The following is a 22,145-nucleotide window of genomic DNA, read 5'->3' as shown; positions in this document are numbered from 1 at the left end:
TACACACCCAAAAGCAGATTATTGATGGATAATGAGAATAGGGTGGCTTTCAATTTCTTTTATAAGATTTTATATTATAGGATTTTTAACATAATGAGAATGTTTTACTGGAATAATCCATAAAACACTGTAACACTGTGATTTTTTTAAGGAAGCTCTTTCTGAAGGTCATATAAAGGAGACTTGAATGAGAGGTTAGATTAAATGATATCAATTATTTTCCAAATATTGAGGAAAACTTTGCAAAAGATTGATAAATTTTAGGAGAATGTTTCCCAATAAAATATTAAAATGTATTAAAAATCAGAATATAGGAAAAAAGAATCCTAGTAAGAGACAGATCCATGGACTAAAAGAAAGAGTGCTGAAACAGACTCTTGTGATAAAGCTCACATTTAAAATCGATGAGAAAAGGATTAATGTATTGTAAATCACTCCAGACAGTAGACTAAACAATTTGTGGAAAAGTTACCTCATAACACATCAAAAGAAATTCCACCCAAATGAGAGATATAAATGTTTCAAAAGAACTGAAGTAAATAGGGTATAGAATAAGTAAACAAATGTAGAAGAACTGAAGCAAATGGAGGAGACTATATATCATCTGGAAGTATGGAAATTTAATAATCCTGTCATAGGCAGAAACCATAAAATTTAAGTTAGAAAGATTTGATACATAAAGAGTAAAGTGTACTCTGTCAGAAACACCATAAATAAAAATAAAAGACAGATGCATGAATAATGTATTGCTTTTGTAGTCTGTGTTTTCTAATTTTTCTATAGTAAGAATGGTACTTGGTGGTCTATAGAGGATGTTCATGTGATGACCGAGAGACAGAGCGTGGAGGTTAAGAGGATTTTGGTGCCAGATCACCTCTGTTCCAATCCTGGGATGCTTCTTGTGTGACACTGGACAATTGAACCTAACCTCTCTGTGTCTCAGTTCCCTGATCTTTGTTTTTTTTTTTTTTTTTTTTTTTTTTTGCAGTGCAATTTTTTTTTTTTTTTATTTTATTTTTAAACTTTACATAATTGTATTAGTTTTGCCAAACATCAAAATGAACCCACCACAGGTATACATGTGTTCCCCATCCTGAACCCTCCTCCCTCCTCCTCCCCCATACCATCCCTCTGGGTCGTCCCAGTGCACTAGCCCCAAAGCATCCAGTATCGTGCATCGAACCTGGACTGGCAACTCGTTTCTTACATGATATTTTACATGTTACAATGTCATTCTCCCAAATCTTCCCACCCTCTCCCTCTCCCACAGAGTCCATAAGACTGTTCTATACATCAATGTCTCTTTTGCTGTCTCATACACAGGGTTATTGTTACCATCTTTCTAAATTCCATATATATGCGTTAGAATACTGTATTTATGTTTTTCCTTCTGGCTTACTTCACTCTGTATAATAGGCTCCAGTTTCATCCACCTTGGAATGATGATAGAAACTACCCTAAAGTTGTAAGGATTAAACATGTTAATAGATATGCATGGCTTTTAGAATAATTCCTGTTCTACAGTGAGCACTCTAAGTGATGGCTTTTATTCTCTAAGACCTTCCTGGTTTCAACATCATGCAATTCTATGGAGGACTGGAGAGTGAATAGGAGCTGGGAGCAAACTATTCCTTTCTCAGTAGAATAATTGACTTCAGAAGAGGGTAACAGATCAAACAAATTGTGGTTTTAGCTCAAGGGATAAGAGAAACCTGTAATTCCAGTATGGTCAAATGTGGCCCACTGATAGAATAAAAATTAAATTACAGACATAGAAAAAGAAACAGAATAAGAATCAGTTTATCCTCTTTAGTATCTGCATAAGCAAATCAAATATATAAAATGCTGGCATAAATTGTATGGAGGTGGAAGGGAATAGGTGAGGAGCAAGGTTCTCTTTGTTATCACACATGGACACTAAATGCAATTCCAATTTCCCCTGATTTTCTTCTTTAGATGAAAGCTGGAACTCTGGATATAACTGATACAAATGACTCCTTTTCTCAACTTAGTCTTTTATTTCGTTTGACTCTGTGGCAGCAATGATGAGCTGCTTCACTGTTTCTCCATGGTTGCCTGCATGACACAAACCTACCAGAGCTGTGATGAAAATAACAGATGTGCTGAGGAGAGGGCCAGTCATTGTAAATTTGCCATGTAGCCACATTGATATCTGCACCAGGGAAAAGTAGCAATTAACTGAAATACAGCTGTTTTCAAGTTGATTGGGGAAGAATCATGACCAAAATACATAATGGGTTTAGAGGCTCCCTATTTTTTCTTTTAAAATTATTGTCCTTTTTTTCCTTAGTACAAAAACAACATAACGATAATTGTAGAAGAAAAAAAAAAAAGGAAACAGAGACCAGAAAAATACCATAACCTGTAACCCCAACTCCTAATCTTGTAGAGGGTTAAAGAATGAACGGGTTCAAGGAGCAAACGATTCTTTTAAGAGTAGAACATTTTGGTGTATATCCTCTGATCTTTTACTTCATCTTTTTGCAAAATGTAGTTAAATGATGTTTGATGTCTTATACTTCTTTTTCACTTAATATTTTACAAATATATAAAAGATTGTAAAATATTTATGAGCCAAATTTTAATCAGATCAGATCAGATCAGTCGCTCAGTTGTGTCCGACTCTTTGCGACCCCATGAATCGCAGCACGCCAGGCCTCCCTGTCCATCACCAACTCCCGGAGTTCACTCAGACTCACGTCCATCGAGTCAGTGATGCCATCCAGCCATCTCATCCTCTGTCGTCCCCTTCTCCTCCTGCCCTCAATCCCTCCCAGCATCAGAGTCTTTTCCAATGGCCACCACTCTTCGCATGAGGTGGCCAAAGTACTGGAGTTTCAGCTTTAGCATCATTCCTTTCAAAGTGATCCCAGGGCTAATCTCCTTCAGAATGGACTGGTTGGATCTCCTTGCAGTCCAAGGGACTCTCAAGAGTTTTCTCCAACACCACAGTTCAAAAGCATCAATTCTTCGGCGCTCAGCCTTCTTCAAGTCCAACTCTCACATCCATACATGACCACAGGAAAAACCATAGCCTTGACTAGACGAACCTTTGTTGGCAAAGTAATGTCTCTGCTTTTCAATATGCTATCTAGGTTGGTCATAACATTCCTTCCAAGGAGTAAGTGTCTTTTAATTTCATGGCCGCAGTCACCAACTGCAGTGATTTTGGAGCCCAGAAATATAAAGTCTGACACTGTTTCCACTGTTTCCCCATCTATTTGCCATGAAGTGGTGGGACCGGATGCCATGATCTTCGTTTTCTGAATGTTGAGCTTTAAGCCAACTTTTTCACTCTCCACTTTCACTTTCATCAAGAGGTTTTTGAGTTCCTCTTCACTTTCTGCCATAAGGGTGGTGTCATCTGCATATCTGAGGTTATTGATATTTCTCCCGGCAATCTTGATCCCAGCTTGTGTTTCTTCCAGTCCAGCGTTTCTCATGATGTACTCTGCACATAAGTTAAATAAACAGGGTGACAATATACAGCCTGGATGAACTCCTTTTCCTATTTGGAACCAGTCTGTTGTTCCATGTCCAGTTCTAACTGTTGCTTCCTGACCTGCATACAAATTTCTCAAGAGGCAGGTCAGGTGGTCTGGTATTCCCATTTCTTTTAGAATTTTCCACAGTTTGTTGTGATCCACACAGTCAAAGGCTTTGGCATAGTCAATAAAGCAGAAATAGATGCTTTTCTGGAACTCTCTTGCGTTTTCCATGATCCACCGGATGTTGGCAATTTGATTTCTGGTTCCTCTACCTTTTCTAAAACCAGTTTGAACATCAGGAAGTTCATGGTTCACATATTGCTGAAGCCTGGCTTGGAGAATTTTGAGCATAACTTTTCTAGCATGTGAGATGAGTGCAATTGTGTGGTAGTTTGAGCATTCTTTGGCATTGCCTTTCTTTGGGATTGGAATGAAAACTGACCTTTTCCAGTCCTGTGGCCACTGTGGAGTTTTCCAAATTTGCTGGCATATTGAGTGCAGCACTTTCACAGCATCATCTTTCAGGATTTGGAATAGCTCAACTGGAATTCCATCACCTCCACTAGCTTTGTTCATAGGATGCTTCCTAAGGCCCACTTGACTTCACATTCCAGGATGTCTGGCTCTAGGTCAGTGATCACACCATCGTGATTATCTGGGTCGTGAAGATCTTTTTTGTACAGTTCTTCTGTGTATTCTTGCCATCTCCTCTTAATATCTTCTGCTTCTGTTAGGTCCATACCATTTCTGTCCTTTATCGAGCTCATCTTTGCATGAAATGTTCCTTTGGTATCTCTGATTTTCTTGAAGAGATCCCTAGTCTTTCCCATTCAGTTGTTTTCCTCTATTTCTTTGCATTGATCGCTGAAGAAGGCTTTCCTATCTCTTCTTGCTATGCTTTGGAACTCTGCATTCAGATGTTTATATCTTTCCTTTTTGCTTCTCTTCTTTTCACAGCTATTTGTAAGGCCTCCCCAGACAGCCATTTTGCTTTTTTGCATTTCTTTTCTATGGGAATGGTTTTGATCCCTGTCTCCTGTACAGTGTCACAAACCTCTGTCCATAGTTCATCAGGTACTCTTTCTATCAGATCTAGGCCCTTAAATCTATTTCTCACTTCCACTGTATAATCATAAGGGATTTGATTTAGGTCATACCTGAATGGTCTAGTGGTTTTCCCTACTTTCTTCAGTTTAAGTCTGAAAAATTCTGTTAAAAATCTATTATAAGTATCATACTTTATTTTACCTACTTTTTGATTTTGGACACTTAGATTACCTCTGTCCTGTGACTATTGTTGTATAGAAATCTTTGGGCATGTGAGTTATTTCCTTAGCCTAAATTCTTAGAAATTAAATTTCTAGTTTCAAGTTTGTAGATATTTCAAAGAACTTGATCTTTTGCCAAATTGCTCTGAAGAAAGGTATTATAAATTTATGACTTATATTTTATATGCCAGCTTGTATAAGAATGCCTAATTCTCCTTATCTTTGACAGCGCTCGGCATTGCAGCTATTTTTTATCTTTCCGTTCTGACTGGACTAGTCTTGTCCTCTAAAAGATTTCTAACATCCACGGTACTGGATGCTTGGGCTGGTGCACTGGGACGACCCAGAGGGAGGGTAGGGGAGGGAGGTGGGAGGAGGTTTCATGATGGGGATCGTGGGTATACCTGTGGTGGATTCATTTCGATATTTGGCAAAACTAATACAATATTGTAAAGTTTAAAAATAAAATAAAATTTAAAAAAAAAAAGTTGACATTAAGAGGTAGTACTGACAAAAAAATAAAAATAAAAGATTTCTAGTGGTTCTGGGAGAACTGATTAAACACATGGACAAAAATGAACTTCAAGGCCTACTTCATGCTATAAACAAAACTTAATTAAGAATAAATCAATGACATATTTAAGTGGTAAATTATAAAGTTTCTAGAAGAAAACATATGAGGATATCTTTGTAAACTCAGGGAAGACACAGATTTCTTATGAAAATCACTAACTATACATTAAAAAATTGATGAGTTATACTTTATTAAAACTAAATGTGTTTTCTCATTAAGAGACATTGTGAAGAAAATGAAAACAAAAGCCTGAGATGGAAAAGTGTATTCATCTGTAGATGAATATGTATTTGTACATATACAAAAGGATTGTAGCTAAAACATGTGAAGAAGTTCTATAACTCAATAATAAAAGATAAGTCACCCAATTTAAGTAGTATTAAGGACATGAAAAGAGATTCAACATCATTAGTTATTAGGAAAGTGCAAATTTAAATCACAGGGAGAAACCATTTCAAACCCACTGATATGGCTAAAATTAGGAAGCCTACACCAAATGTTGGCAAGGGTGTGAGGCAACAGAACCGTATTTTGTTTGTGGGTGTCGAAAATGGTATACTCATCCTGAAAAACGTTTTGGCAGTTTCTTAAAATGTTTGAGTCTTCACCTTCTCTGAGGTGTGTCATTCCTACTTCTGGGTATTTCCCTGGGGAGAAATGAAAACATCTATCCTATCTGTCAAAAAAAAAAAAATAGTGTAAGTGAATGTTTGTGGATCGTGGAAGCTTATCAATAGAATCTCCAAATGGGAAACAGCCCAAATATCCCTCAACAGGAGAATAGTTAAACTCATATATTTATACAATGAAATACAGCTAGCAATGACATGGAAAAATCTTAGAAACATTGTATTGAGTGAAAGAAGATAGACACAAAAGAGTTCCCTTGTAAGAGTCCGTTAATAGGAAATTCAGTGATGGGCAAAACTGACATGTGGTAGAAATCAGAACAGTGGTTTTCAGTAAGGTCTTCTATTAATGATGAAGAGCGACATGAAAACTCTTTGGAGTGAAGGAAATGTTCTGTATCTCCACAGGTTTTTGTTTATATGGATGTATGTATGCGTGCTCAGCTGATCAGTTATGTCTGACTCTTTGTGACCGCATGGACTGAAGCCCCCAGGCTCCTCTGTCCATGGGATTTTCCAGGCAAGAATACGGGAGTGGGTTGCAATTTTCTCCTCCAGGAAATTTTTCTGACCCAGGGATTGAACCCAAGTCTCCTGTGTCTCCTGCATTGGCAGGCGGATTCTTTACCACTGAGCCACCTGGGAAGCCCCACATGGGTGTATACATTTGTCAAAGCTTGTAAAACTGTACCCTTAAAAATCTGTGTTTTTCTCTGTATGTGAATTTCAGTTCAGTTCAGACACTCAGTTGTGTCCGACTCTTTGCGACCCCATGAATCGCAGCATGCCTGGCCTCCTTCTCCATCACCAACTCCCGGAGTTCACTCAAACTCATGTCCATTGAGTCGGTGATGCCATCCAGCCATCTCATCCTCTGTCGTCCCCTTCTCCTCCTGCCCCCAATCTCTCCCAGCATCAGAGTACTTTCCAGTGAGTCAACTCTTCACATGAGGTGGCCAAAGTATTGGAGTTTCAGCTTTAGCATCAGTCCTTCCAAAGAACACCCAGGGCTGATCTCCTTTAGAATGGACTGGTTGGATCTCCTTGGAGGCCAAGGGACTCTCAAGAGTCTTCTCCAACACCACAGTTCAAAAGCATCAATTCTTCAGCGCTCAGCTTTCTTCACAGTCCAACTCTCACATCCATACATGACCACTGGGAAAACCATAGCCTTGACTAGACGGACCTTTGTTGGCAAAGTAATATCTCTGCTTTTGAATATGCTATCTAGGTTGGTCATAACTTTCCTTCCAAGGAGTAAGCGTCTTTTAATTTCATGGCTGCAATCACCATCTGCAGTGATTTTGGAGCCTCCCAAAATAAAGTCTGACACTGTTTCCACTGTTTCCCCATCTATTTCCCATGAAGTGGTGGGACCAGATGCCATGATCTTCGTTTTCTGAATGTTGAGCTTTAAGCCAACTTTTTCACTCTCCACTTTCACTTTCATCAAGAGGCTTTTCAGTTCCTCTTCACTTTCTGCCATAAGGGTTGTGTCATCTGCATATCTGAGGTTATTGATATTTCTCCCGGCAATCTTGACCCCAGCTTGTGCTTCTTCCAGCACAGCGTTTCTCATGATGTACTCTGCATAGAAGTTAAATAAGCATGGTGAATATATACAGCCTTGATGTACTCCTTTTCCTATTTGGAACCAGTCTGTTGTTCCATGTCCAGTTCTAACTGTTGCTTCCTGACCTGCATATAGGTTTCTCAGAGGCTATAGATGTGAATTTTACCTCAATAATAAAATTCATTTTGGGAGGGAGGCCCAAGAGGGTGCATATATATATATATATATATGTATATATATACACACTTATGACTGATTTGAGTTGTTTTGTGGCAGAAACTAGCACAATATTGTAAAGCAATTATCACTAATTAAAAAAAAAAAATTCAAAGCCAGAATTCAAAACTCTATGGATATTAGTGATTGCAATCATAAACAACTGAAAATGAATATGTAAAAACTAACAAAACTTTTTGGGGTAATAGGAAATGAGGGATTTTTATTTTTAAAGTTCTTTTTATATTTCTGTATTTTTATTTTTTTTAAGATTTTTTGTGTCTTTTTTGAATTTGTTCCAATACTGTTTTTGTTTTATGTTTGGTTTTGGCTGCCAGGCCTGTGGGATCTTAGCTCCCCAAACAGGGATTGAGCGCACACTGCCTGCACAGGAAGGTGAAGTCTTAACTTCTGAACTTCCAGGGAAGTCCATGTATTTTTATTTTTTAAATGCAAAAATAAAGAAATTTCATTCAAATGAAAAAAAAAGAACATTTCTGATATTTTAAAGATTTCAATGTAGAAGTATAAAATAATGAAATTTCAGTTCAGTTCAGTTCAGTCACTCATTCATGTCCGACTCTTTGCAACCCCATGAATCGCAGCATGCCAGGCCTCCCTGTCCATCACCAACTCCCGGAATTCACCCAAACTCATGTCCATTGAGTCGGTGATGCCATCCAGCCATCTCATCCTCTGTCATCCCCTTCTCCTCCTGCCCCCAATCCCTCCCAGCATCAGAGTCCTTTCCAACGAGTCAACTCTTCGCATGAGGTGGCCAAAGTATTGGAGTTTCAGCTTTAGCATCAGTCCTTTCAAAGAACACCCAGTGCTGATCTCCTTCAGAATGGACTGGTTGGATCTCCTTGCAGTCCAAGGGACTCTCAAGAGTCTTCTCCAACACCACAGTTCAAAAGCATCAATTCTTCGGCGCTCAGCTTTCTTCACAGTCCAACTCTCACATCCATACATGACCACTGGGAAAACCATAGCCTTGACTAGACGGACCTTTGTTGGCAAAGTAATGTCTCTGTTTTTCAATATGCTGTCTAGGTTGGTCATAACTTTCCTTCCAAGGAGTAAGCATCTTTTAATTTCATAGCTGCAGTCACCATCTGCAGTGATTTTGGAGCCCCCCAAAATAAAGTCTGACACTGTTTCCACTGGTTCCTCATCTATTTGCTATGAAGTGATGGGACCAGATGCTTTTAGGAGCATATATTTATAACCTTGGGTGGGGTGAACTTCCTAAGCAAGACAAGAAACCCAGTTTCAATGAAACTGATATATTAAACTTCAAGAAACCTGAAAATGTTTATGTTTAAACATAGCATAAAAGAAAGCAAAAGATACAGTATGAAAGAGAAACAATTATTTCAACACCTATGATGGGCAATATGATAAGAATAAGGCAAATGACTTAATAGAAAAAATGGGTGAAGTATATGCACAGATAATTTACGTAAAGAAGAATGAAAATAACCAGTAAATACATGAAAAGATGCTCTGTTTCACTTGCACTCAGGGAAACAAATATTAAACTGCTAGTGCAGTAAAAATGGGAAATTTTGGAAATATTAAGTGTTGGTGAAATTGGAAAATGGGTAGTCAAACTTCACTGGTTGACATTTGATTTGCTTGAAATTTTTAGGAAAGCATCAGGCAATATCTATCAAGACAAAATACAGCAAATCATTTGCCCTTGCACTCCCTTTTGATATCTCTACTATGGAACAAAAGAACAAGTACTTAAGGATATGTGAATAAGGATATTTAATGTTGTTTGTAGTAGGAAATAAACAAGCTGGGAACAATCAGAATGAACATTAATGGGAGACTGGTAGAATAAATTATAATAATCTTTACTGCAACTGTTACACCAAAATTAAAAAGTAAATCAGATTTACATATATTGACTTAGAGGGAGTCCAGTGATATATTATTATGTGAAAAGAGCAAGTTGGAGACTAATGTAGAACATGTTAGTCCATTCCAGATTTAAAAAAAAAGAAATGCAAATATAGATATGCACCTTATTAGAGCATAAACATGTAATACTTCTGCTTTCTACAATAATTGTCACATTCATTTCTCTTTCAAAGTTCCTCCCTACTGAGTAACAGACATGGTTAGTAATAATATTTAACCAAATTCCATAACTTTTCAGTTTTTACAGTCTCATTTTTGTCCTCAAGAGGCCACCAAATATATGTCTCACCTGTGCATTTTATCCCATTTTCAACAATCTGATAAGACACTCCTCCTCTCTTCTAGAAGAGTAAGAGGGCAGAATGGTTGATGGAAATTTCTCAAGAGAGTGGATGTTTTGGTAAAAATAACTGTTGTGTGAATTCACACAGGACTTCAAAGGAAGAAAGGGATTGGCTTACCCTATACTGATTCTCATCTCTGTTGATAAATGATAGAATTACTAGACCGCTGCTAGTGATGATTCCACTTTCTTTTTCACTGTATCAATTTAACTAGGTCCTCGCTAAATTGAGGTTAGGACTGAGCGACTTCACTTTTACTTTTCACTTTCATGCATTGGAGAAGGAAATGGCAACCCACTCCAGTGTTCTTGCTTGGAAAATCCCAGGGACGGGGGTGCCTGGTGGGTTGCCGTCTCTGTTGTTGCACAGAGTCGGACATGACTGAAGTGACTTAGCAGCAGCAGCAGCAGCATAGTAGTAAGAGGGTTTCCCTGGTGGCTCAGAGGATAAAGCATCTGCCTGCAATGCAGGAGACCCGGGTTCGATCCCTGGGTTAGGAAGATCCCCTGCAGAAGGAAATGGCAACCTTGCCTGAAGAATCCCATGGATAGAGGAGCCTGGTGGGCTACATGGGGTCGCAAGGAGTCGGACACGGCTGACCGACTTCACACATAGTAAAGAGATAAATATCTTATTGGAAAATTAGTCCCCATGGGTGCATAATATGAAAAAGACTGATAGGCAGAAAGAATATCTAGTGAAGTAAATTAATGAAACATCTTCCTTTTTAAATTCATATAGAAGTTTGCCGAGAAGAGCACCTACGAGGAGCTCGTGGAGGGCACGGGCGGCCTGGAGGAGGACACAGCCCTTCCTCTTCCAAGGGTCTGCAGGGCTGGTGTGGGGGGCCCGCTGCAGGAGAGCCCAGCCTAGTGCCTCCGCCTGGAGAGCAGCCTCCGGGACCCCCAGGAAGCAAACTGAAGCGCATGTAACCCGAAACAATGGCACCCCACTCTAGTACTCTTGCCTGGAAAATCCCACGGACAGAGGAGCCTGGTGGGCTGTAGTCCATGGGGTCGCTAAGAGTCGGACACGACTGAGCGACTTCACTTTCACTTTTCACTTTCACACATTGGAGAAGGAAATGGCAACCCACTCCAGTGTTCTTGCCTGGAGAATCCCAGGGATGGGGGCGCCTGGTGGGCTGCCATCTATGGGGTCGCATAGAGTCGGACACGACTGAAGCGAATTAGCAGCAGTAGCAGCAGCAGCTTCCAAGTCTGTCTGTCCAGTAAGAGGGGCATCTTTGTCCCTTGGGGGCTCCCAAAGAATGAGAATTGATCTTATTATTGTAAAATTTTTTGGTCTTTCTTAGGGCATTTGAACTGTTTTCAAGCGAGTTAGGCCTGGTTTATGAGTGCAGGAAATCAATTATATATGTTTACTTTTTTTCCATCTACTCTACTTTCCTCTGGTTCATATGAGTATCTCTATTCCTTCCTCTACTGTATTAGAAATTGTTATTGGCTGATTGATTTTTATTTATTTTAGGGAGGAAGAAGAAGTAATTTACTGTATGGAAGGCACCTAGTCTATGCTTACCAAAATGGGATCCATCCCATCCACTCCACCTGTATTCACAGACCAACGCTGGGATATCTTTGTTGACTTTTCTTGGGTCTCTTCTTTTCTTCCTTGTGCACATGTGCTCAGTTGAGCCCCCATGGACTATAGCCCACCAGGCTCCTCTGCCCATGGACTTTTCCAGGAAAGAATACTGGAGTGGGGGGCCATTTGTTCCTCCAGGAGATCTTCCCGACCCAGGGATCGAACCCACATCTCTTCTGTCTTCTGCTCTGGAAGGTGGTTTCTTTACCTAAAGTCTCCTGTATCCTAGGTCTTTGCTTTTATTGCCTTTGTTCACAGTTAAGATTATTTACTCTCCTTTTCTCCTCCTCACATGTCTCAGTGTCACTATTCAAAGTAGCTGAGAGCTTGGGACAGTAGCTGAAGTCTCTTCCTGATACTGGCCTGGCCATAATTCTGATTTCTGACAGTGCCTCACAAAGTTGGCAAGCTGCATGATGCTGAGGATTTGCTGCACATAAACAAAATTACATATAGGACATCTCTGTGTGAGCAGTTGCTTTCACTTTGGGCCTGGTCCTATTAACACAATGCCCGCTGCTGCTGCCGAAGAGAATAAACTATTTGAAGTGTTTATAAGAAGTCATGATTTATAAAATGCAAATCATAAAGAAAATACATTTAGAGCTGGGAGCGACAAAAGTTGAACCCTCCCGTTTTATAGTTAAGGAAAGGCAAGCTTAAGTGACTTACTTGAGGTTACACAGCTAGAAGAATGAGGAGTCTTGGAACTTGGTGAACTATTGTGAAACTGAAAACAGAAACAGTATAGGAAAGCAAATTCAGAAAGCCCATGTTTTTTCCTATTCACTTAACAATATACAAGTTTAAGATTGTATTTAGTCACAGTGTTCCATCCATTTGAGAGCCATACAAAAAAATTCCTTTGTAAAATACTTAAGTCTTTCTTGTGTTAAGGTGCTCTAGATCTTTCAAAGGTAGTGCAGATTAGCTCATTAACATTTCTGTCTTTCTAACACCTTGCCATTGTCATTTAGGGAACAGTCGGTAATTTTGAAATGTGCAGAACCGGGGATTGCACATTAAATCATTTGGGAGCTTTAAAAAAGCATCAGTGTGACCATTTGGGGGCTTTAAAAAAGCATCAGTGTGGCCAGGTCCCATCCTTAGAGACTGTGATTTGATTGGTCTGGAGGAGGTCGAGGAATGAGGGTTTTTTTTTTTTTAAATTAAAAAATATTGGAGTATAGTTGATTTATATTGTTGTTAGTTTCAGGTAAAGTGATTCAGTTATACATATGTCCGTTCTTTTTCAGATACTCCATATAGGTTATTACAGAATACTGAGTAGAGTTCCCTGTGCTATATAGTAGATCCTTGTTGATTTTCTGTTTTATATATAGCAGTGTGTATATGTTGGAGAAGGCAGTGGCACCCCACTCCAGTACTCTTGCCTGGAAAATCCCATGGACGGAGGAGCCTGGTGGGCTGCAGTCCATGGGGTCGCTAAGAGTCGGACACAACTGAGCGACTTCACTTTCACTTTTCACTTTTACGCATTGGAGAAGGAAATGGCAACCCACTCCAGTGTTCTTGCCTAGAGAATGCCAGGGACGGGGGAGCCTGGTGGGCTGCCGTCTATGGGGTCGCACAGAGTTGGACACGACTGAAGCGACTTAGCAGCAGCAGCAGCAGTAGCAGTGTGTATGTGTGAATTCCAAACTCCTAATTATCCCTTCCCCTGCCCATTGCCCTGTTGGTAACCATACATTTGTCTTCAAAGCCTGTGAGTCTGTTTATGTTTTGTAAATAAGTTCATTTGTGTCATTGTTATAGCGTCCGCATGTAAGTGGTATCATATGATATTTGTCTGTCTGGTTTACTTCACTTAGGATGATAATCTCCAGGTCCATCCTTGGTGCTGCAGATAGCATTATTTAATTCTTCTTTATGGCTGAGTATTATTTCATTGTATATGTGTACCACATCTTCTTTGTCCTAAAATGAGTATTTTTAAATACTCCTAGATTATTCCAATGTACACCCAGATTTGAAAACAATTACTCTAGAATAGTGGTTTGCAAAGTGTGGTCTCTGGCCCAGCAGCTTTGCCATTGCCTGGAAACTTGTTTGAAATATAAACCCCCAGACCCTTTCCTAAACTTTCTGAATCAGAAACTTTGAGGGTAGGGACCAGCAAGCAGTGTTTTAACAGGCTCCCTAAGTGGTGCTAATGAATGCTAATACTTGAAGAAAAGTGCTGGTCTGACCCAGGATGGGCAAACTATGTAGCCTGTTTTTGTAAATTAATCTTTACAGGAACATGGCCACACTCATTCACTTATATATAATACAGTGACATAGTCCAATAGTGACCAAGATTGTATGATCCACAAAGCCTGAAACATTTACTGTTTAGCTTTATAAAGAAAAAGTTTGTTGACCCCTGAACCGTGCTTTTCAAATTTTACTGTTCAGATGGGCATCTTGTTAAATTGCAAACTCTAATTCAGTGTGCCTGGGATGTGTGTTCACTCTGCTTATAAAGAATCTACTCCAAGACTGAAGGCAGGAGGAGAAAGGGGCAGCAGAGGATGAGATATTTGGATGGCATCACTGACTCAGTGGACACAAGTTTGAGCAAACTCTGGGAGATTGTGAAAGACAGAGGAGCCTGGAGTGCTGCAATCCACCGGGTCACAAAGAGTCGGACTTAGTGACTGAACAAGAACTCCAGTAGTTCTTGGAGAGGACATGCTACAGCCTACGAGAACTTTTCAAAATAAACATGTAGTTGGAAATGGGGGCAAGTGGGGTGGAGAGAGCAGTTGTTTATTGGAATTTAGTGACAGGAAGGGCGTGTGGCTTACAACAGCTCTTCCATTGACTGTCTTGTCCTTTCTATCCTGAAAGCCACTCTGAGGATCACAGAAGTATTAGGGTCACAAGATGGCAGAGGAAGGACTAGCATCCAGAGCTAGCCCTGCGCTTTGCACAAAGAAGGTGATAATTGAGCATTTGACTGTCCGATAGGACTCAGGTGTCTTGGTTTGTAGTCTGGTCAATTTCTGGAACAAAGCAGCTTCCAGTGCGCATGTGTAGACTCCTGGGCTCGACTGAGCGCTCTCGGCCTGTAGGCAATTTCATCCCGACCCTGTGACCCTGCCTCCCTGGGACTCACCTGTATAGTTAAGTTTCTGAGAGGGACACAACCCCAACCCTCATAGGATCAGGTAGCCTTTGTTAGAAATTGCTTTGTCCGTGGGGACTCTGAGCACAAACGTGTTCTTAAGCTTGTCCTGGTAGCCCCATGACTGTGAGGAGTGGGAGACGTCTGCTTGAAAACGAGGGCGGTGGGAACGAGGGGCCAGGAAAAAGCGCCTCCCAGCCGCAGCCTAACAGCTGACGTGGTGCACGGCAGCCTGCAGTACAGCAGCCATATTTTCCGAGTCTAGTCTGTCACTAAATAATATGGCACAGATGTTGCTGAATATTTTATGGTTAACTTGCCCTAAGGGTCTCTAAATGTTTTATAATTTCTGGGTAAATAAAGCAATCATTGGGGGCCTTGTGCCCTAAGCAGCAGGTTCGATATTGTTATCCTGCCGCACATAGGAGACGTTCCTTCTTCTCCCAGTCACACTTTGACAAGGCAATAGCCGTAAAGGTTAAAGTTCCTGTGTGAACAGTGAGAACACAGGAAAATAACATCTACCGGACGGTGAAGGCTAATTTCAGGACCTTTGTAATGATTCTGTAACTTGATTTTAGACAAAATCTTGAAAACTGAGATCGATGTTTCTTGCTTTTTTGGGTTGAAGCCTTTTGGGATTGACCGATGGAGCAGGACTGTTTTCTTTATGATGGGGGTGGGTACAGTTGGGGGACATATTCATATTCAAAAGGGACATATTCATCTCAAGATTAGGTCAGCCCAGTGTGAGGAAGCACTTTCAATCTTCCGGTCCTCTGTCTTTAACCCACTTCGGCATCCTAAACAACAGAGGGCGCTCTACTGACAGCAATCTGAGGGACCCATCTCCTGGGTGAGGACCAGATAATCTGAGCTGTGCGCCTGGGTCTACACTTCATTTACTTCTTCACATATGTTCGGCGAACTCATGGTGGAATCCTGGTCCACGGGTCAAGGTAGGGAGTGTGAGGGTGTGGGAGACGGGGTTTAGAGAGTGGGGAGGAATGGCACTAGGCTGTAGAGAGATGTGTGGCTCAGGGACTTAGGAGACAGAACTTCAGATTCTGGTGCTGCTTCTTACTAGCCTTGTCTTTGAGCAGTTGTTACCCCTCCCTGCAGTTTCCTCATTAATAAAATGGTGATAAACACTAACTCATTTGAAATAAGTATTTGGCACGATGCCTGGCTTATAGGATGTGTTCAATAAATAATAGCTTTTAAAAGAAGCAAGCAAGCAGACACGTTCTTGGGTTCCGCTAGAGGAAGAGGGGCAGAACATAAGTAGGGAGCCTGCTCATTTACCGTGCTGGCATAACTCATTTTAGAACATGTTACACAGACTAAGATTTTATATGTATATATTCCTGCTAACCTATTGATTAAAAACAATCTTTTATAAGGTGTGGATAAGTTTTGCCTGTTATTTCATATTGGCTTTCCATTTATTTGGGAGGTGCTGGTTTTTTTTTTTTTTTTCACATCTAAATGATTTGACAGTGTGAAATTCTAAAATAGAAGTTTGAAATTGTTCTCTCAAATAATCATATGCTTTTTTAGACAGAAACTTGATATGCCCAAGAATAAAACCAACTTAAAGAAGAAGGGTGATATGAACTCTTTGGAGGTGCTTTCCAAACCTCATTCCAGATTTAGGGTCTGAAGATAAAAAAGAAATGGCTTTTACCACATTCCACTTCAAATGGTAGGAACCTTCTTTGACACAGATGATGGAATTTCAGCGCCAGAAGAGTCCTTGAGCTTCTCATGCTTTAAAAAATACCTTGCCTGCCTCCTTCCCTCCCTCCCCCCACCCAATTAAATAATCTCTTAGCAGTGAGGCTAGGTTAGCAGCAGTTTTACAAGCATCTCAGGTGATTTTAATGCAACCAGCCATGCAAACCCTTGATTTATACCAGCTGATTTTACTGATGAAGTAAGTACTTTTTGCTGGTAGGAAGAAGGCCATCTTCCTGTGGCCTTCAAAATCCTGTTAACCTATCGATTAAAAACAATCCTTTATAAGGTGTGAATAAGTTTTGCCTGTTATTTCATATTGGCTTTCCATTTATTTGGGAGGTGCTGGGGTTTTTTTCACATCTAAATGACTTGACAGTGTGAAATTCTAAAATAGAAGTTTGAAATTGTTCTCTCAAATAATCCTATGCTTGGGCTTCCCTGGTAGCTCAGACGGTAAAGCATCTGCCTGCAATGCGGGAGACCTGGGTTCGATCCCTCGAATATCCTCTGGAGAAGGAAATGGCAACCCACTCCAGTACTCTTGCCTGAAAAATTCCATGGACTGACAATCCTGGTAGGCTACAGTCCATGGGGTCTCAAAGAGTCAGACACAACTGAGCAAATTCACTTCACTTCTTTCAGAAATCCAACCAGTTAGAAACCTTCAACAACTTGCCCAGCCCCTTTCTGCCTTTTCCCTTCAGTTTTCAGAGTGAAGTTCAGGGTCTTCAGCTTAATTTACAGCTCTTTTCACTATTTGCCTCTTGCTACACCTCTCCTCTCAGTGTTTCTGTTCCCTTACTTCTCCCAGACACCCTTTGTCTAGTTGTCCCCAGCTGCTCGCTTTTCTAGAATGTGGCGTGATGCTTCACAGTGCCACACTTCAATGCATGCTTTCCGTTCTTCCTGCTGGGCTGCCTTTATCTGTTTCCTCATTTTCAAAATGCAGTTCAAGCTGAGATTCCCAAGTAGAGAGGCAACCAGGGAGCATTAGCTGTGGCTGCCTGGGTCAAACACTGTAGATTCATTTAAACACTGGGAAAGACTCTTTCAGGGTCTTTAATTTCAAGCTCAAGTGGTTTCAGGGCTGGATTGGTATCAGAGATGTGTGAAGGAGGATCAGGTGTGAGACCAAAAAAGTTACCCGACTCTGATGGCGTGGAGAACATGTGACCCATTAAAAGATGACTAAATTTCACTTTTTGAGAAACATGGAGCAATTGGTTCAGGGTTTTTGCTAATTTACTCTTGCCTGGAAAATCCCATGGACGGAGGAGCCTGGAAGGCAGCAGTCCATGGGGTCGCTGAGGGTCAGACACGACTGAGCGACTTCACTTTCACTTTTCACTTTCCTGCATTGGAGAAGGAAATGGCAACCCACTCCAGTGTTCTTGCCTGGAGAATCCCAGGGACCGGGGAGCCTGGTGGGCTGCCGTCTATGGGGTCGCACAGAGTCGGACATGACTGAAGTGACTTAGCAGTAGCAGTTTTGCTAATTTACAACCCTCGCAATGATCTTATTTTACAGATTTGATTGAGGCTGGATGTTTCCACTGGCCTGGTTGAGAGCTACTGTACTGGCCGAGTTCTGAGAGTTTCTTTGATAGGAAAAAGGTAAAGCTTTATTCTGACATATAAACACCCTGGGCCCATTTGCCTACTTCAGGGGTCATTGTCCAACCTAAGGTCTGGAGAGTCCTGGGTATGCTTTGGCTCTTCTCTTTTCTTTGCCAAGAGACTCACTGTTGGAGATAGAGGAAAGTCTTACATATCATGCCATCAACAGGGGTAGGAAAGAGATAGCAGAAATAGTAAGCTGTGAAGGGTGTGCTGTGTAGGATAAAATAAGTCATCTTAATTGATCAGTAAATGGTGAAGGTTTGGAGAGGAAAGACTGGGAGATTGGGATGTCCATTGTTTGTCAAGATAACAACTCCAGTTAAAGGCATCTTACCATAGATAGGAGATTTCCTTCTTAGTTCCTGGACACTTGCCATCTCTCGTGCTTTATGAGATGCAGGCAACTTCCTGGGCCAGTGCTGCTGAATGGCCAAGTGTGTCTTCATTCGTGTCTGTGGTCACTAAAGGGATAACTTGGCTTGCAAAGTAGGAAAGTCTGTGTTTAAGACAAACCCTCCTCAGTTAATACACTTTCTCAACTTGAAAGTCTTGGTTGCAGAAAGATACATTTTTACAATACAAGTAAAATAATAGGAACTGAGGAACAGTAAATTATTTATCACTTAATAAAAAGAAGGGACAAGTCATAGGTTTATTTTAAATAGGAAGATCTCCAATGACTTGTTTCCCTTCACAGTTAACTTTTAAGAAACCATGTTATTTTATTTATATTTGTATATTATTTGCACTGTTTTCACTGTTCAGTTTAAATACAAAGCTGATCTTGAGATATATAGAAACCTAAGCTATCTTTAAAGATTTATGTATTTGCTTTTGGCTGCATTGGGTCTTTGTGGCTTTGTGCAGGCTTTCTCTAGTTGTGACACCAAGGGCTACTCTTCACTGCAGTGTGGGGACTTCCCATTGCGGTGGCTTCTCTTGTTGCAGAGCATGGGCCCTAGGGTGTGTGGGCTTCAGCAGTTGTGCACATGGGCTCAGTAGTTGTGGCTCCTGGGCTTAGTTGCTCTGTGGCATGTGGGATCTTCTTGAGCCAGGGTTTGAACCTATATTCCCTGCATTGGCAGGCAGACTCTTAACCACTGGTCCACCAGCGAAGCCCCTAAGCTGTCTTTAAAGATGTGAAAGTTTGTGTTTATAAAGGCTTTTCTTTCTATTCCTATTTTATGATTGTCATAATTATAATTAAACAGATATGTGTCATGGCTAAAAGTTTCAGAATTATATCCATAACTTGATAAATTTACATTTAAACACTGTAGTTATGCCTCTAGTCCCTATGTTGCCATGTCCTTATGTATCTGACTGTCCTCCCAGTCCAGTTCTTAGAAAATTCTTAATATTCAAAAGGAGCTAATGAGTGGGAAGCATCACATTTGTTCTTTAAAAGATGTTAAATAAGAAATGAATCCATTAAAAAATCTGCAAGAAAAGCTATCTCTCTTGGTGGTTTCCCTGTTCGTAAAGCTCCCCAAATGTGCAGTTTTTTTTTGGTAATTTAATTTTTGCTGCAGATGTCCATCCAATTTATTTGTGATTTATCATAGATTTTAATTTATAGTGAAAGTGCTGGGCCAGATTTACAAAGGGATAATTTTTTTCCTAACCTCATTCTAGTTTTAATGAATAGTTTGTTTCTCCCATTATTATTAATTTATCTTTGGATGTTAATGCTTTTGGACAATTACTAGCTTCACAAAGTTCTTCTCCAGCTGTTATATTGTGACCCTAATACACCTGGAAACTTCTTGTGCCAATGTAGCTTTAGCTTGAAAAAATTTTCTAGTTTTGAGACTAAGTCTGTGTGAAGAATGGAGTTACAGAATAAAAGATTTGAAGAGAAATCTGAGGTAAATAAAGAATGTAGTTTATTCATAAGTGTTATTTGTATTATACTGGACGATGATCATCTCAGCTCACTATGATCTTCAGAGACAAGGATCTTTCTCATGGTTGTAGATACCACCATTCAGTCAGTTCAGTTCAGTTGCTCAGTTGTGTATGACTCTGTGCAACCCCATGAATCGCAGCACGCCAGGCCTCCCTGTCCATCACCAACTCCCGGAGTTCACTCAGGCTCACGTCCATCGAGTCAGTGATGCCATCCAGCCATCTCATCCTCTGTCGTCCCCTTCTCCTCCTGCCCCCAATCCCTCCCAGCATCAGAGTCTTTTCCAATGAGTCAACTCTTCTCATGAGGTGGCCAAAGTGCTGGAGTTTCAGCTTTAGCATCATTCCTTCCAAAGAGATCCCAGGGCTGATCTTCAGAATGGACTGGTTGGATCTCCGTGCAGTCCAAGAGACTCTCAAGAGTCTTCTCCAACACCACACTTCAAAAGCATCAATTCTTTGGTGCTCAGCCTTCTTCACAGTCCAACTCTCATATCCATACATGGCCACAGGAAAAACCATAGCCTTGACTAGATGGACCTTTGTTGGCGAAGTAATGTCTCTGCTTTTGAATATGCTATCTAGGTTGGAGATAACTTTCCTTTCAAGGAGTAAGTGTCTTTTAATTTCATGGCCGCAGTCACCATCTGCAGTGATTTTGGAGCCCCAAAAAATAAAGTCTGACACTGTTTCCACTGTTTCCCCATCAATTTGCCATGAAGTGATGGGACCAGATGCCATGATCTTCGTTTTCTGAATGTTGAGCTTTAAGCCAACTTTTTCACTCTCCACTTTCACTTTCATCAAGAGGCTTTTTAGTTCCTCTTCACTTTCTGCTATAAGGGTGGTGTCATCTGCATATCTGAGGTGATTGATATTTCTCTCAGCAATCTTGATTCCAGCTTCTGTTTCTTCCAGCTCAGTGTTTCTCATGATGTACTCTGCATATAAGTTAAATAAACAGGGTGACAATATACAGCCTTGACATACTCCTTTTCCTATTTGGAACCGGTCTGTTGTTCCATGTCCAGTTCTAACTGTTGCTTCCTGACCTGCATACAAATTTCTCAAGAGGCAGGTCAGGTGGTCTGGTATTCCCATCTCTTGAAGAATTTTCCATGGTTTATTATGATCCACACAGTCAAAGGCTTTGGCATAGTCAATAAAGCAGAAATAGATGTTTTTCTGGAACTCTCTTGCTTTTTCGATGATCCAGTGGATATTGGCAATTTAATCTCTGGTTCCTCTGCCTTTTCTAAAACCAGCTTGAACATCTGAAAGTTCACAGTTCATGTATTGCTGAAGCCTGGCTTGGAGAATTTTGAGCATTACTTTACTAGCATGTGAGATGAGTGCAATTGTGCGGTAGTTTGAGCATTCTTTGGCATTGCCTTTCTTTGGGATTGGAATGAAAACTGACATTTTCCAGTCCTGTGGCCACTGCGGAGTTTTCCAAATTTGCTGGCATATTGAGTGCAGCACTTTCACAGCATCATCTTTCAGGATTTGGAATAGCTCAACTGGAATTCCATCACCTCCACTAGCTTTGCTCGTAGTGATGCTTTCTAAGGCCCACTTGACTTCACATTCCAGGATATCTGGCTCTAGGTCAGTGATCACACCATCGTGATTATCTGGGTAGTGAAGATCTTTTTGTACAGTTCTTCTGTGTATTCTTGCCATCTCTTCTTAATATCTTCTGCTTCTGTTAGGTCCATACCATTTCTGCCCTTTATCGAGCCCATCTTTGCATGAAATGTTCCCGTGGTATCTCTAATTTTCTTGAAGAGATCTCTAGTCTTTCCCATTCCATTGTTTTCCACTATTTCTTTTCATTGATCACTGAGGAAGGCTTTCTTATCTCTTCTTGCTATTCTTTGGAACTCTGCATTCAGATGATGCTTATATCTTTCCTTTTCTCCTTTGCTTTTCACTTCTCTTCTTTTCACAGCTATTTGTAAGGCCTCCCCAGACAGCCATTAAGGCTTAGTTTTCCCAAAATAGAACTTGTGAGTCCTTGAGGGGTTGCTTTCCCTTATATGAGTCAGAATATTCTCATGTACATAGTGAAAATGTCATGCTTGCCCAGCCTACTTT

General features: G+C 40.6%; 1 protein-coding gene across 1 annotated transcript in view; it reads left to right on the top strand.

The window, feature by feature from the left end:
* Positions 1-18,068: 18,068 nt before the first annotated feature.
* PLPPR1 (phospholipid phosphatase related 1) overlaps positions 18,069-22,145 on the top strand; it is a 592,616-nt gene continuing 588,539 nt past the window's right edge. The window contains exon 1 of the mRNA XM_070375192.1: positions 18,069-18,134. The gene's annotated coding sequence lies outside the window, so the exon portion shown is untranslated. The remainder of the gene's footprint in view (positions 18,135-22,145) is intronic.

Source organism: Bos mutus, chromosome 8 (assembly GCF_027580195.1).
Source record: "Bos mutus isolate GX-2022 chromosome 8, NWIPB_WYAK_1.1, whole genome shotgun sequence".
Lineage (NCBI taxonomy): Eukaryota > Metazoa > Chordata > Mammalia > Artiodactyla > Bovidae > Bos > Bos mutus.
The sequence above is the reverse complement of the archived record's forward strand: the minus strand, read 5'-3'. Positions and strand labels throughout refer to the sequence as shown.